Raw genomic sequence first — 15,062 nt, forward strand, 5'->3', positions numbered from 1 at the left:
TTGGTGCAGAAGCTGAAGATTTAAAAAAAAATTGGACGAGTGGATTAGCCCATAGTAGGTGAACCATACAGACCAGGAGGATCCCATGTTCAACCCCTTGTCTGTTCTGAGCTAGCTGATTTCAGCCTGGCTAATATTGCAATGCTATAATTGGCCTGAGTACCTCAGGTTATGGAGGAGTGATATGGGACACTTTTAAACCTATACAGCTTTTTAAACTTACACACATAAACTAGTCAGGTAGCCAGTTAAAATGCCCTGGGTTACTAATCTGCCTGATCCCACTCTTTCAAATTATATCAGCTGCTTCTGGAGAGTCAGATAAACTGGATGCCTAAAGCTGCTGGGGGTTCTCATTCACTAATATGTTAATCAGGGTCCAATTACATCATTGGGCCTTGACAGCATTTTTCACTGGTGCCGAGTGGAGAAGCCACAGTGGTTTTTATGTCTGTTGTCTGATTACACCTCTATAGAGTGCATTAGGATATTTTTCTTTGATAATGTAATTTAATAAAAGTTGATATACATTTTTTATATATATATATATTTTTATGTATGGATTAAATACATAATATATATGCATAATACCCAAAAGAAACGAATTAACATTTTACATGGTTGGATAAACAGTCATTGATGTATCCCCTCGCACTTGGCAATTTTTAAGCTCCCAGATAAAGTTTTTGTTAAAACCTATGTTGGATTCAATTGAGGGATTGTGGTCTGAATTTTATTTTATCACTGTCCTAACACATTGTTGAATTTCGTTCTATAATACATATTTAACTAATTATTGTCAGTTGCACCTTTGATAAAATAGCTACATCATGACATTAATATTCTACACTGGGGGAGGCGGTGGCATAGTGGTATTGTCACTGGACCAGTATTCCAGAGACCCTTGGTAATGCAGATGGTGAAATTTGAGTTCAAAGTCTGATGACCACAAAACCGTTGCCGATTGTCATAAAAACCCAGATGAAAGCAAAATACTGCGGATACTGAAATAAGAACAAAAAACTGTTGGAAAAACTTAGCAGTTTGGCAGCATTCGTGGAGAGCAAAATAGAGTTAATGTTTCGAGCCCATGGGGAGAATTTTCTCCCTGTTGGGGGGGGGGGTGCTGAGCGGAAGCGGTCGTGAGTGGGCGCACAGCCGCCCGCGATCAGCTGCGCGATGCCATTTTGTGTGGGTGGGCCAATTAAGGCCCGCCCAGCGGGACGCGCACCTGGAAGCGCTCAGCAGGCGGGGGGAGTAGGTTGAGTCAGGGTCCTGCGCTCTTTCGCGAGAGCACAGAATTCTCCGAGGCACAGAACTGCCTTGGAGATTATTAAAATTTTTGAAAATTAAACTAAAGAGAAAAAAAATTTAAGACATGTTCTCTCATGCGACAGTGTTACATGAGCTGAGACATGTCAATGAACTTTAATTTATAAACCCTTCATGAAACCTCATCCCGCCCGTGGATAAGGTTTCATGATAAATGCGAAGGCCGTCTGGGCTCTTCGCCTTTCCGCCAACCTGAAGGGCAGCTCAGTTAATAATTTAAATTAGTTTTTAAATGGCCTTAATAGGCCTTTGACAGTTCAGCGGGCGCACAGCCGACTCCGCTGCACGGCGACCGAACTGAAGATCTGAATGATGCGCGGTGACGTAGATGACCTCGTGGATGAGGTTTCCTAAGAAACATAAATGCCGCTTGGCCTTTTCGCCTGCTCGCCAACGTTAAGTTTGGACGGCAACCTTAATGACACTAATTAATTTGTTAATGGTCTTAATAGGTCTATCAGTTTGTGGCAGGTGTGCAGCCCACTCTGGCATGAGCTGGCTGAGCAAAACATCGCGAGACAGCGCGATGAAATCATTGTGCGTCATTTTACGCACCGGCGTGTCAGGCCCGCCCCCATACGCCAACTGAAAAGTTCAGGCTAAAGAGTAGCAATGTGATGTCATAAACACCCATCTGGTTTACTAATGTCCTTTAGGGAAGGAAATCTGCCATCCTTACCTGGTCTGGTCTACATGTGACTCCAGACCCACAGCAATGTGGTTGACTCTTAAATGCCCTCTGAACGAGGGTAATTAGGGATGGGCAATTAATGCTGGCCTAGCCAGCGATGCCCACATCCCATGAACAAATGAAAAATTACTAAACAAATAAAATGCAAATTTGTGTTTAATTTCCAACCTCCATAAATGTACAATCGAGAACAATTGAAAATTGCTCATTCTAATTTTCATGGACTGAACTGCACTGTTTCTCTATTTTCTCAATTATAAAACAGGTCCTTACAGCAATAACTTGTATTTATACAGCACCTTTAACAAGGTAGAACATCCCAAAGTGATTCACAGATGTGTTGTCAAACAAAATTTGACACACAGCCAACATAAAGAGATATTAGGGCAAGTAACCAAAAACATGGTCAAAGCAGTAGGTTTTACAGAACAGAGATAGAGAGGGACAGGTTTAAGGAGATCTAAGGAGCATCTGGGAGGAGAGACAGATGAAGGGGTTTAGAGAAGAAACTCTAGATGGGTACTTTACAGCTGAATGTTTGGTCACTAATGCTGGGATGAAGGAAATTGGGGATGCACCAGAGCCAGAATTGTTGGTATGCAGAGTTCTCAGAGAGTTGTAGGACTGCAGAAAGTTTGGGATAGGGAGGTGAGAGGCTATGAGGAGATTTGGTCACAAGGATGAGAATTTTAAATTTGAGACATTTCTGGACTGAGAGCCAATGTAGGTCAGTGAGCGGAGTTTGGTCAAAGCAAGAATTCCAGTGACAGGGTTTTGAAAGAGCTGAAGATTGGAGACTGGAAGATGGGAGACCAGCCAGGGTAGCATCGGAATAGCTGAATCGAGCCTTGATTATAGTAATGCAGGAGGGGCCTGAATGCAGTATTTGGGATGAAGAAATATTGGCTCATTTAAAATTGAACTGTCCGGGGAGGTGGTCAAGGCAAATGCAGAATGACATAATTTTACACTCATTTCAAGAGTAAAATTATAGTTGCCAGACTTTAGTCTTTCATTTCATAATGGTTCTTTTCCATAAAATGTTAAATGTAACATTTCTTTCTTCAAATAAATCTATACCATATCAAAATCTTTTGTAGAATGCAGTAATTGTTTATCTTAGTTTAGGGTTTTAGGGGTTCTCAACTGGAGATTTATGAACCCTTAGAAGGTTTCAAGGGTCTTCCAATTCAGTGTTTTTCAAGAATACAATAAATTTTAAAAGTCCCATTCTGCACGCAGGGTCAACAAAATAAGAGGCTGACCACCTACCAAAATCAATGGTGTCCCATTTATTACGGAAAATGAGACCTTGAAATAGAATATGAGAAGAGAATGATTCCAGCGATAAAGAAGTTCGGTTACATAGGTTGGAGAAGCTGGGACTCTTCTACATGGCAGAGAGAGGGTTGAGAGGAAATTTGATAGAGGTGTTAAAAATAATGAGAAGTCTGGACAGATAGGGAGAAGCTGTTCCTGTTGGCAGAAGGATCGAGAACCAGATGTCACTGGTTTAAGGCGGTCGGCAAAAGAAACAACAACTACACAGAGAAAAACGTTTTTTTAGGAGCAAGTGGTTAGGATCTGGAATGCACTGCCTGAGACATGGAGGCAGATTCAAGAGGAATTAATTCAGTGCATTGATGGGACGTTGAGCCAAGATGATGTTAGAGGAGGGGAGAGATCCCCTCTTCTGCAAGATCCATTAGTGACAATTGGCAGTGGATTATTCTCCTGGCAGGCTGCGTGACACACACTTTCCTGCCCCATCGCATTTGAATCAGGTAAGCATAGCGACAGGTCAAAGGAGTTTAAATGTCTGCTTTGTGGGATAGTTGACTAAGAATTAACTAGAGTGTTTTGGCTAATATTTAACTGACTTCACCTTTTGCTATTTATGCGGTTGACCACTGCTTGATCATGGCAGATTAGAGCAGGGCACGGGCAGCTGATCAAGCCGCTGCCAGGAACCCGCAGTCCCGGGTCTGGGTCCCAGGGCTATCAGTCACACAAGATGCAGATGGCTGTACCAGTTGACACTTTTTGTACTGGAATGGGCCTGGAGCTTAGATGCACATCGTATATGGTGATCCATCTGATGCAAATTGACTGCAACAGGACATGAGTATAGTAGGAGAATGGCAGATAACTGGCAATTAGAATTTAATAGAGAGTTGTGAGGTGATGTATTTTGGCAGAAGGAATAGGGAGAAGCATATAGGCTTACTGGTACAATTCTAAAAGGTTGTGCATGAACAGCAGGATCTTGGGGTTCATATGCATCGATCTTTGAAGGTGGCAGGACTTATTGAGAGAGTGGTTAAGAGTATATGTGACCCCCAAAGGACTTCAAAGAGAGATATTGAGTACAAAAATGGAGAAGTTATACATTTATGAAGGTCTAGTTAGGCCAGATATAAGAGTGTTCCATCCATGTATGGCCACCACCATTTAGGAAGGATGTGAGGGGCCCTCGAGAGGGTGCGGAGGAGATTTACTAGAATGGTTCCCAGGATGAGCGAATTTAGTCACAACGTTGAGTTTGAAAAGGGGTTGGTTTCCTTGGACTAAAGGAGATTGAGGAGAGATTTGATAGAGATGTACAAGATTATGGCAAGCAGACAAAAGCTGTTCCTGTTAGCAGATGGTATAAGGACATTTTTATTCTTTCAGGAGATGTGGGCATCACTGGCATTTATTGTCCATTCCTAATTGCCCTTGAGAAGATGTGGTGAGCTACCTTCTTGAACCACTGCAGTCCATGTTGTGTAGTTACACTCTCACCAGTGTTATTGGTCAACAATTGACCAGTGCCTTGGCGTCAGTGATCTGTGAACTGTGTAGGACACAGAACGTTTTGTTGGCCAATGATCTGTTTCCTGAACAGAAAGTAACCTCCTTCTTGACTTTATACAACATTCCAAATAAAATAGTGCAGCCTGTGATGGATGGACTTTGGTAATGCCCTCTTACATGGTGATGGTAATTAGAGTTTAAAAACACAAGAAATCTTACTTTTGGGAACCCTTCCAGACTTTCTCTAATCTGTCATAAGTTAATTGCCATGTATTAACAATGCACCTTTGATAAATATAGAGATGTGTTCAGCAATTTTTTAGAATGTGTTGCAAATGCAAAGATTTATTTGTAATTCAGTCATACAGCTCTGAAATAGAATATTTTAATAATGGTTCACATTAGCCAACTGTGACATTACAAGATACTTTCTAAGCACAGAAATACCATTCTATTAACATGGTGACAGTCCCATGCAATTATACATAATCCTGCATGAAAATTATTTATTAAATGCAATCACCATTCTTAAGGTCACTGAGTTGAAACCTGACCTAATACTGAACATATTTTTGGTTGAGGAAGAAATGTAGTCTTTTTCAAAGTCTTGTGTTTAAAAAACAAATCCCTTCTTATCCTCCAAAGCATACAAGGATTACACTACAGGACTTTGTACCACTGTCGTTTGCTGTCTATGATGGGAGGCTGTTCTCAACCTGCCACATGCTACACTCAGATGGGTTTTCTTTCATGTTCTTATACATATGATTAATTGCAGCACACATTTTTGGTTACTTTTAGCACCTGTTCCTCCGCTTTCTACCTTTTGGGTGCTTGACAGTATGCTTTGTGAAACAGTTCAGTCAAATCACAAAAGGTGGTACATACTGCTTATGAGTGTCAAGCCACAGGGAATGGTCCTACAATTAAGGCTGCTGAATCTCTTTTGAGGAAAGGAAAACATTCGAGGCTGTCAGGAATGGAGAAACAGGCGATGGGGCTAAGAGTTTCGATAGTGGTGGGTTGAGGTACAGACATAGCTGAATTAATTTTGAGATTAATATAATTTGCATCATCAAAAGAACAACCTAGATACATTGCAGTATTAGTCTTAGCAACATTTAATGTTCATACATATAATGTAGGTAAAGATACGTCCCACCTTAGTGGTTCCCCCTACCAAGTATAACCGATTACCTGGTGATCTTAAGTGTTTCTGCACTGGAAGGAAGAAATTAAATAGATGTCCAGTGGGTCCCAGTTTTTGCCTCCAGCGACGAACTAGCCAATATATCATGTATAATTACAGATGCTGTGGGGAGTAAGTGGTGGCTCCTGGAATTGTTGCTATGAGCTTAGTACAAGGCACGATAAAGGCAGAAAATTGCTGTCTTTACCTGAGATGCCCTAGCACCAGCTACGGCTCCTTATCAAAAGCATGCACGTATAAAATCATTTATTTCTGAGTGTTACACTATTATATATGTATACAATAACATACACATGAGGATCTGTAAACATTAATATCCAGGATTTCATTGGTCAATAAGTTCAGCATCAAATGGGGAGATAAGAGTTACTTGACCGGAAAGAGGAGCCACATTATTATGATGACCGAACATTCGGTAATTGAGTCATCTGTCATAGAACTAATGAAACAGATAAAATAATAGAAGAAAAAAATGTTATTTTCTTTCTGAATTCTCACTTTATTTTCAATAAGTCAAAACAAAACCACAGGAAGATTCTCAATTTCAAACAAAGTCACTCAATTAAGAAGTGAATTTTTAAACACTTTCTGTTATTAGTTTATGTTAAAAATAATGTTCTTTAAATACAACTTACTGATGGCATTAAGTTAATACATTTTTGTTTAGGATATTCTTATTGGTGGCTTTTTTTAAACTTTTTTGTTGCTTTGTTTTTCCATATATAACTTTGAAACTTTATTCAGAAAATATATATAATGCACTAAATAGCAAGTGGAAAATAAAACCATACTTAAACTATTATCTATTAACATTATGTAAAGCTTCCATGCATCTGAGCTATCATTTTGTGGAAGCATGCCTCAATAAGACAGCAATCATTAATAGGTAACAAAATGGTCAAAAAATTATATAGCATTTAAGGCTTAAAGAAAATTTCACTAGAGATTCGTAATGTTTGATTCTTGGAACCAAACAATAAATATCAGAAATTCATGTGACATTATCATACCAAAGCTTAAAATGTGGCATCAAATTATTCTCTCTGCTTCTTTAATGGATGCATTGAACTCTAAAACAGGTTAAGTCTTTTGCCAAAGGAAAAGAAACTCAATATCAACATGTTAAGCATTCATAGCATAATATCACTCACTTATTTCCGGGCTTAAGTCTTCAGAACTATCATACTTGCATCAACAAAGAGCAGCCAGCTTGTCATAACCAAATGGAACCTATTGCCACCAATGGCAAGCTTAAACTATTCAATCACAAGATATACTTGAAATACTAGATAATTATCTGATATTTCACATGTAAAATATATTATATACACTTGTTAAAATTATAACCCTGTTGTCGAAGGAGGACAAGTTTGTACAAGCATTTGAGAACTGACATGACCCAATACTGTTTTGTAAGTATGCAGTATAAATGATTAAAGTAACAGCTGTTCTCTAATTTAACATTTTAAAATTAGTTTGTTTCAAGGGTCTTGTGAGTAAATGCACATGTTGAACTGTACAAATCGGCAAGACATTGAGTTTGCTGCTAGTGGCAGATCTCAACAGGCTGCTAGTAAGAGTGCTACAATTGGCCTCAGTCCCTGGAGCTAAGGAGGGGAAAGATTATTATTCCTGTTCTGAATTATTATCCAGTGATCACTGGTATTTATTTAGCTCAGTTGTGATGCCCCAATGACTGAATAGTTGCCAGCACACATCATCTAGATTGAGATGCCCTCAATGACAATCAAAAACAGCCGCAGTCACTATTATTGATATTCATGTTTGATTTCTACTAAAGATATCACCAGTCTTTTGTTTTTCCATATGGTTCATACCCACATTTTCCAAATCAAGCACTTGAAGTTATGCTGGTTTAAAATTTTAAAGATGATTATTGATCTCTTCCGAAAGCCTCCTTGCCCTAGCTGTGGCTCAGGTCATCGTGCTGTAAATCAGACCTCCCTACAGACAGAGGACTCAAGAAGAAGTTGTTCTAGCGAAAAGGGTAAATAGGGTGGTCAACAGGACTTTAAACTAGGAAGTGTGGGGGGAGGGAAGGGTAAAACTCCAAGAAGTATGATTAATGGGAAACAAAGCAGCAGGTTAGTGTGTGGGGGGTAGATTCAACTTTATGGAAAATTATGAAAAAACTGAAAAGAAAGGAAAGCCTAGGAGAGGCTATTAAAGTCTCCAGAACACAAAATAGGACAGAGTGTTTGGAAAGGGCTAGGAATCTAACTTCAAGCACATCAGATAAAGGGACAACAATGAGAAAGGGGATGGGAAATACAGGACTGAAGGTGTTGTATCTGAATGCACGCAATATATGAAATAAAGTAAATGAGCTTGTGGCGCAGATTGAAATTGGCAGGTATGATGTGGGCATCACAGAGACATGGCTGCAAGGGGATCAGGACTGGGAGCTAAATATCCAAGGAAACACATCCTATCAAAAAGATAGGCAGGTTGGCAGAGGGGGTGGGGTTGCTTTGTTAGTAAGAAACGAAATTAAATCGATAGCAAGAAATGATGTAGGGTTAGATGATGTAGAATCTGTGTGGGTAGAGTTGAAGAACCGCAAAGGTTAAAAAACCATAATCGGAGTTATGTACAGGCTTCCGAACAGTAGTCAGGATGTGGGGCACAAGAGACACAGGAGATAGAAAAGGTGTATAAGAAAGGCAAGATTACAGTGATCATGGGGGATTTCAATATGCAAGTAGACAGGGAAAATCAGAATTGGCAGTGGTTCCTAAGAAAAGGAATTTGTGGAATGTCTACGAGATGGCTTTTTGGAGCAGCTTGTGGTGGAGCCCACTAGGGAACAGGCAATTCTAGATTTAGTGATGTGTAATGAGGAAGATTTGATAAGGGAGTTTAAGGTGAAGAAACCCTTAGGAGGAAGTGACCATAATATGATAGAAAACAAAAACAGAAACAGAAATACCTGGAAAAACTCAGCAGGTCTGGCAGCATCGGCGGAGAAGAGTACAGTTGACATTTCGAGTCCTCGTGACCCTTCATTAGAACTAAGTAAAATTAGGAAAGGGGTGAAATATAAGCTGGTTTAAGGTGGGGGGAGGGTGTTTGTTGGGACACGCAGCTAGTGATAGGTGGAGATAACCAAAAGCTAGACAGACAAAAGAACAAAAAGGTGTTGAAGGTGGCGATATTATCTAAAGGAATGTGCTAATTAAGAGTATAAGACAAGACAGATAAGGTACAGATAGCTCTAGTGGGGGTGGGGGAATACTAAAAGATAGAAATAAACAATGGTGGAATTACATTTAAAAATAATGGAAATAGGTGGGAAAAGAAAAAATCTATATAAAATATTGGAAAAAACAAAAAGGAGGGGAATAAACGGGAAGGGGGTGGGGATGGAAGAGAGAGTTCAAGATCTAAAACTGTTGAACTCAATATTCAGTCCGGAAGGCTGTAAAGTGCCTAGTTGGAAGATGAGGTGCTGTTCCTCAAGTTTGCACTGAGCTTCACTGGAACAATGCAGCAAGCCAAGGACAGACATGTGGGCAAGAGAGCAGGGTGGAGTGTTGAAATGGCAAGCAACAGGGAGGTCTGGGTCATTCTTGCGGACAGACCGAAGGTGCTCTGCAAAGCGGTCACCCAGTCTGCGTTTGGTCTCTCCAATGTAAAGGAAACCGCATTGGGAGCAACAAGTGCAGTAGACCCTGCAATTTGAGAGGAAAAAGCTGGAATCAGATGTAACGGTATTACAGTTAAATAAAGGCAACTACAGAGGCATGAGGGAGCAGCTGGTTAGAGTTGACTGGGAGATGAGCCTAGCAGGAAAGACAGTGGAACAGCAATGGCAGGAGTTTCTGGGAGTAACTTGGGAGACACAGCAAAAATTCATCCCTAGGAAGAAGGAGCATACTAAAGAGAGGACGAGGCAACCATGGCTGACAAGGGAAGTCAGGGACAGCATAAAAGCTAAAGAGAAACCATACAATGCGGAGAACAGCAGTGGGAAACCAGGGGATTGGGAAGCCTACAAAGACCAACAGAGGACAACTAAAAAAGAAATGAGGGAGAAGATTAAATATGAGGGTAAACTAGCCAGTAATATAAAAGAAGATTGCAAGAGTTTTTTTTAGATATATAAAGGGTAAGAGAGAGGCAAAAGTGGTCATTGGGCCGCTGGAAAATGACGCTGGAGAAGTAGTAGTGGAAACAAAGAAATGGCGGAGGAACTGAATAGGTACTATGCATCAGTCTTCACAGTGGAAGACACTAGTGACATCCCCAAAGTTCAAGAGAGTCGGGGGCAGAGGTGAGTATGGTGGCCATTACCAAGGAGAAGGTGCTAGGAAAACTGAAAGGTCTGAAGGTGGATAAATCACCTGGACCAGATGGATTACACCCCAGAGTTCTGAAGGAGATAGCTGAAGAGATAATGGAGGCGTTAGTGGTGATCTTTCAGGAATCACTGGAGTCAGGGAGGGTCTCAGAGGACTGGAAAATTGCTAATGTAACCCTCCTGTTTAAGAGGGAGTGAGGCAGAAGATGGGAAATTACAGGCCGATTAGCCTGACCTCGGTCGTTGGTAAGATTTTAGAGTCCATTATTAAGGATGAGATTTCAGAATACATGGAAGTGCATGGTAAAATCAGGCAAAGTCAGCATGATTTCATCAAGGGGAGGTCATACCTGACAAATCTGTTAGAATTCTTTGAGGTGGTAATGAGTAGGTTAGACAAAGGAGAGCCAATGGATGTTATCTACTTGGACTTCCAGAAGGCCTTTGACAAGGAGCCACACAGGAGGCTGCTCAGAAAGATAACAGCCCATGGTGTTAGAGGCAAGATACTAGCATGGAAAGAAGATTGGCTGTCTGGCAGGAGGCAGAGAGTGGGGATAAGATGGTCCTTCTCAGGATGGCGGCTGGTGACTAGTGGAGTTCCGCAGGGGTCTTGTTGGGACCACAACTTTTCACTTTATACATTAATGATCTAGATGAAGGAACTGAGGGCATCCTGGCTAAGTTTGCAGATGATACAAAGATAGGTAGAGGGACAGGTAGTATTAAGGAGGCGGGGAGGCTGCAGAAGGATTTGGACAGGTTAGGAGAATGGGCAAAGAAGTGGCAGATGGAATACAACGTGGGGAAGTGTGAGGTCATGCACTTTGGTAGGAAGAATAGAGACATGGACTATTTTCTAAATGGGGAGATAATTCAGAAATCTGGATGCAAAAAGACTTGGGAGTCCTAGTTCAGGATTCTCTTAAGGCTAACTTGCAGGTTGAGTTGGTAGTTAGGAAGGCAAATGCAATGTTGACATTTATTTCGAGAGGACTAGAATATAAAAGCAGGGATGTGCTGCTGAAGCTTTAAGGTTCTGGTCAGACCACATTTAGAATATTGTGAGCAATTTTGGGCCCCGTATCTCAGGAAGGATGTGCTGGCCCTGGAGAGGGTCCAGTGTAGGTTCATGAGAATGATCTCAGGAATGAAAGGCTTAACATATGAGGAACGTTTGAAGACTCTGGGTCTATCCTCGATGGAGTTTAGAAGAATGAGGGGGGATCTGATTGAAACTTACAGAATTCTGAAAGGCCTGGATAGAGTGGACATGGGGAAGATGTTTCCATTAGTAGGAGAGGCTAGGACCCAAGGTCACAGCCTAAGAGTAAAGGGAAGATCTTTTAGAACAGAGATGAGGAGAACCTTCTTTAGCCAGAGAGTGGTGAATCTATGGAATTCATTGCCACAGAAGACTGTGGAGGCCAGGTCATTGAGTGTATTTAAGACCGAGATAGATAGGTTCTTGATTGGTAAGGGGATCAAAGGTTACGGAGAGAAGGCGGGAGAATGGGGTTGAGAAACTTATCAGCCATGATTGAATGGCGGAGTAGACTCGATGGGCCGATTGGCCTAATTTCTGCTCCTATGTATTATGGTCTTATGGTTTAAGTAAAGAGAAACTATTTCCACTGCTGTTGGGCTGAATTTTACAGCCCCTCCCGCTGGCAGGATTTTTCGGTCCTGCTGAAGTCAATGAGCTTTTGAGTGGCTCACCGCATTTTATAGCCCTGCCCCGACGATGGGGCCTTATAATTTCACCCTTTATGTCAGAAACTAAAGGAAACAGATTTAATTGGCAGAAGAACCAACTGAGATGAGGATTTATTTATACATAGTAAGCTGTTATGATCTGGAAAACAGTGCGTGAAAAGATGGTGGAAGCAGATTAACTGGCAACATTCAAAAAAATGTATACTTGAAAAGAACAAATGCAGGGCTCTGGGGAAAGAGTAGGGGAGTGAGACTAATTAGATAGGCCTTTGAAAGAGGTGGCACAGGCACAATGGACTGAATGGCCTTATTCTGTGCTCTACGATTCTCACAGAGAGGTACAATGACAATGCGAGTTTTAGCAAGAATAACATTGGGAAAAATTTCCCCCCCATTGGGCGGGAGGGAAAAGTACAGGCGCAGGCAGGCACACCTCTGAATGGGGGCGCACTGCCATTTTACGTGGGCGGGCCAATTAAGGCCCACCCAGCGTGACGTCTGCCAGGAAGCGCTATGCGCTCCCTGTGTGAGCTGGGGGGGAGGGGTGGAATTCCCTCAGCCGAGAGTGCGCTCTTTCGCACATGCACACGAAAAAGCACACTCATCTCCCTGAGGCTAAGTGCTGTCTCAGGGACATTGCTTCCAAATTAAAAATCGTTAAACAAATGATAGCAAGATTTCCCTGACATGTTCCCTCATGTGACACTGTCCCAACATATCCATAACTTTTACTGAAACCTTTATTAAATATTTAAAAACCCTCATGAAACATCATCCCATCCGCGGATGAGGTTTCATGCTTTTTCTTAAGCCCGCCAACCTTAAGGTTGGATGGGTGGGTCCATTAATGATAATGACTTTTTCAATGGCCTCAAAAGGCCGTTGACAGGTCAGCAGGTGCGCAGCTGATTCGGCTACGGCCCTGCTGATCTGAGAATGGAAATGATGCGGGGTGACGTCGAGAGTTCCACCCAATGTCATCCTGCGTCATTTTACGTGTCGGAGAATGGGCCCCGCCCCCACTTGCCGACCAGAAGATCCTGCCCATTGAGTCTAGGAACAGTCCTAGTGATACCAATGTCAGATCCATACTAATGTGTGTATTACTAATCTTTCACACTAAAATAAGAGGTAGCAAAGTTAGTTTATCATTTAAAAAAAAATTACACAGTTTACTTGGACCAGCTTCAAATTCCAAAATGGAATTAACAGATGAATAACAGTCGAATTGCATACTTGGGTTCAATTCAAGGGCTTCTGGTTATAAGTAAAAATAAATTAGGCTTCACTTGTACCACTTAGTGGTGAGAACACATGGAATACTATGCACAGTTCTAGCACCTAAAAAGAGCAGGTGACAGGCCAAGTGACTTTGCTAAGCATCATCATGGACCATTCCAATGGAAGTCCACAGTCGCCATAGCCCCCTCAGGGTACCTGAAGGAGGCTGAGGAATATCTGGCCATTTTCCTCTCCAGCAGTGGCCAAAGGTAAGACCCAGGAAGGGTGGAGTGGAGCAAAAATTAAAAATACATTTTGCTGGTGACCACATAGGCTGGCAAAGAATCCTAAGCAAGCTGGCCTATCACCTGGTCTGCTGAGCAACCATCAATTTTACTGAGGGGTGGAGGGGTAACCTAAAACAGCCATTATGTCCTTAAATTACACATGCAAAGGGATAAACACATGTTTAGGCAGCCTTTTGGGATGCATGCAAAGACTGATATTGTAATATTGATGTCGCCAAGTGGCTGCAGCATGTTAGAATTCACAATTCATCCTGTTTTCCCTTATATCCATTTTCTGGACAGATAACAAGAAGTTTCTACCCTATGTCCTCCCATTCCCCCATTCTGGAAGTAATCTTTGCTGGGTCAGCAAAAGGTTTGGATTGGGAAATTCTGCTGATCATATATGTGGCACTCATCAGATGAGCTCACAGAATCAGTATAGAGAAAAAAGAGGCCACTTGGCCCATTGTATCTGCACTGGCTCTCTGAATGAGCAACTCACTTAGTTCTTTCTACTGTCTTCTCCCAGTAATCCTGCACATTCTTCCTTTTCAGATAAAAGTCTAAATCCCTTTCAGATGCTTCAATTGAGCCTGTCTCCAACACACTCCCAGGCAGAGCATTCCAGACCCTAACAACTCACTGTGTTAAAAAGTTTTTCCTCATTTTACTAATTACTTTAAATCTGTGCCTTCTCGTTCTCGATCCTTTCATGAGTGAAAACCTTTCTCCCTGTCTACTCTGTCCAGACCCCTCATGATTTTGAATACTTCTATCAATCTCCTCTCAGCCTTCCTTTCTCTAAGAAAAACAGTCCCAATTTCTCTAATCTATCTGCATAACTGAAGTTCCTCATCCCAGGAACCATTCTTGTGAGTCTTTGCTGCACTCTCTCTAATGCCTTCACATCCTTCCTAAAACGCAGCACGTGGAACTGGAGACAATACTCCAGCTGAGGCCGAACTAGTGACTTATACAAGTTCAACATAACCTCCTTGCTCTTGTAATCCATGCCCCTATTAATAAAACTCAGGATACTGTATGCTTTATTAACCACGCTTTCAACCTGTCCTGCCACTTTCAATGACTTATGCACATAGATATCCAGGTCCCTCTCTGCCTGCACCTCCTTTAGCATTATAACCCTTATTTCATACTGTCTCTTCTTGTTCTTTCCACCTAAATGAATTACTTCACACTCCTCTGCATTGAACTTCATCTGTCACCTGTCCACTCATTCCATCGACTTGTCTATGTCCTTTTGAAGTTCTAAGTTTGAATTTGTGGGTGCATCTAGTGACATAGAAAGAAATCAAAGAAGAACAGTCCTATCTTCATCCTTTGAGTCCGAGAAATTGATTGACTTTGGGGAAAACAGCAATGCTGTTACAGGTTCCTGCACCCAGTGATGAAAATACATGTTGAGTTTCTATTGGTATTGGTACTAACATGGATTGATGTAACACCAGTATCAGCATCAATAGA

Source organism: Carcharodon carcharias, chromosome 3 (genome assembly GCF_017639515.1).
Source record: "Carcharodon carcharias isolate sCarCar2 chromosome 3, sCarCar2.pri, whole genome shotgun sequence".
Classification (NCBI taxonomy): domain Eukaryota; kingdom Metazoa; phylum Chordata; class Chondrichthyes; order Lamniformes; family Lamnidae; genus Carcharodon; species Carcharodon carcharias.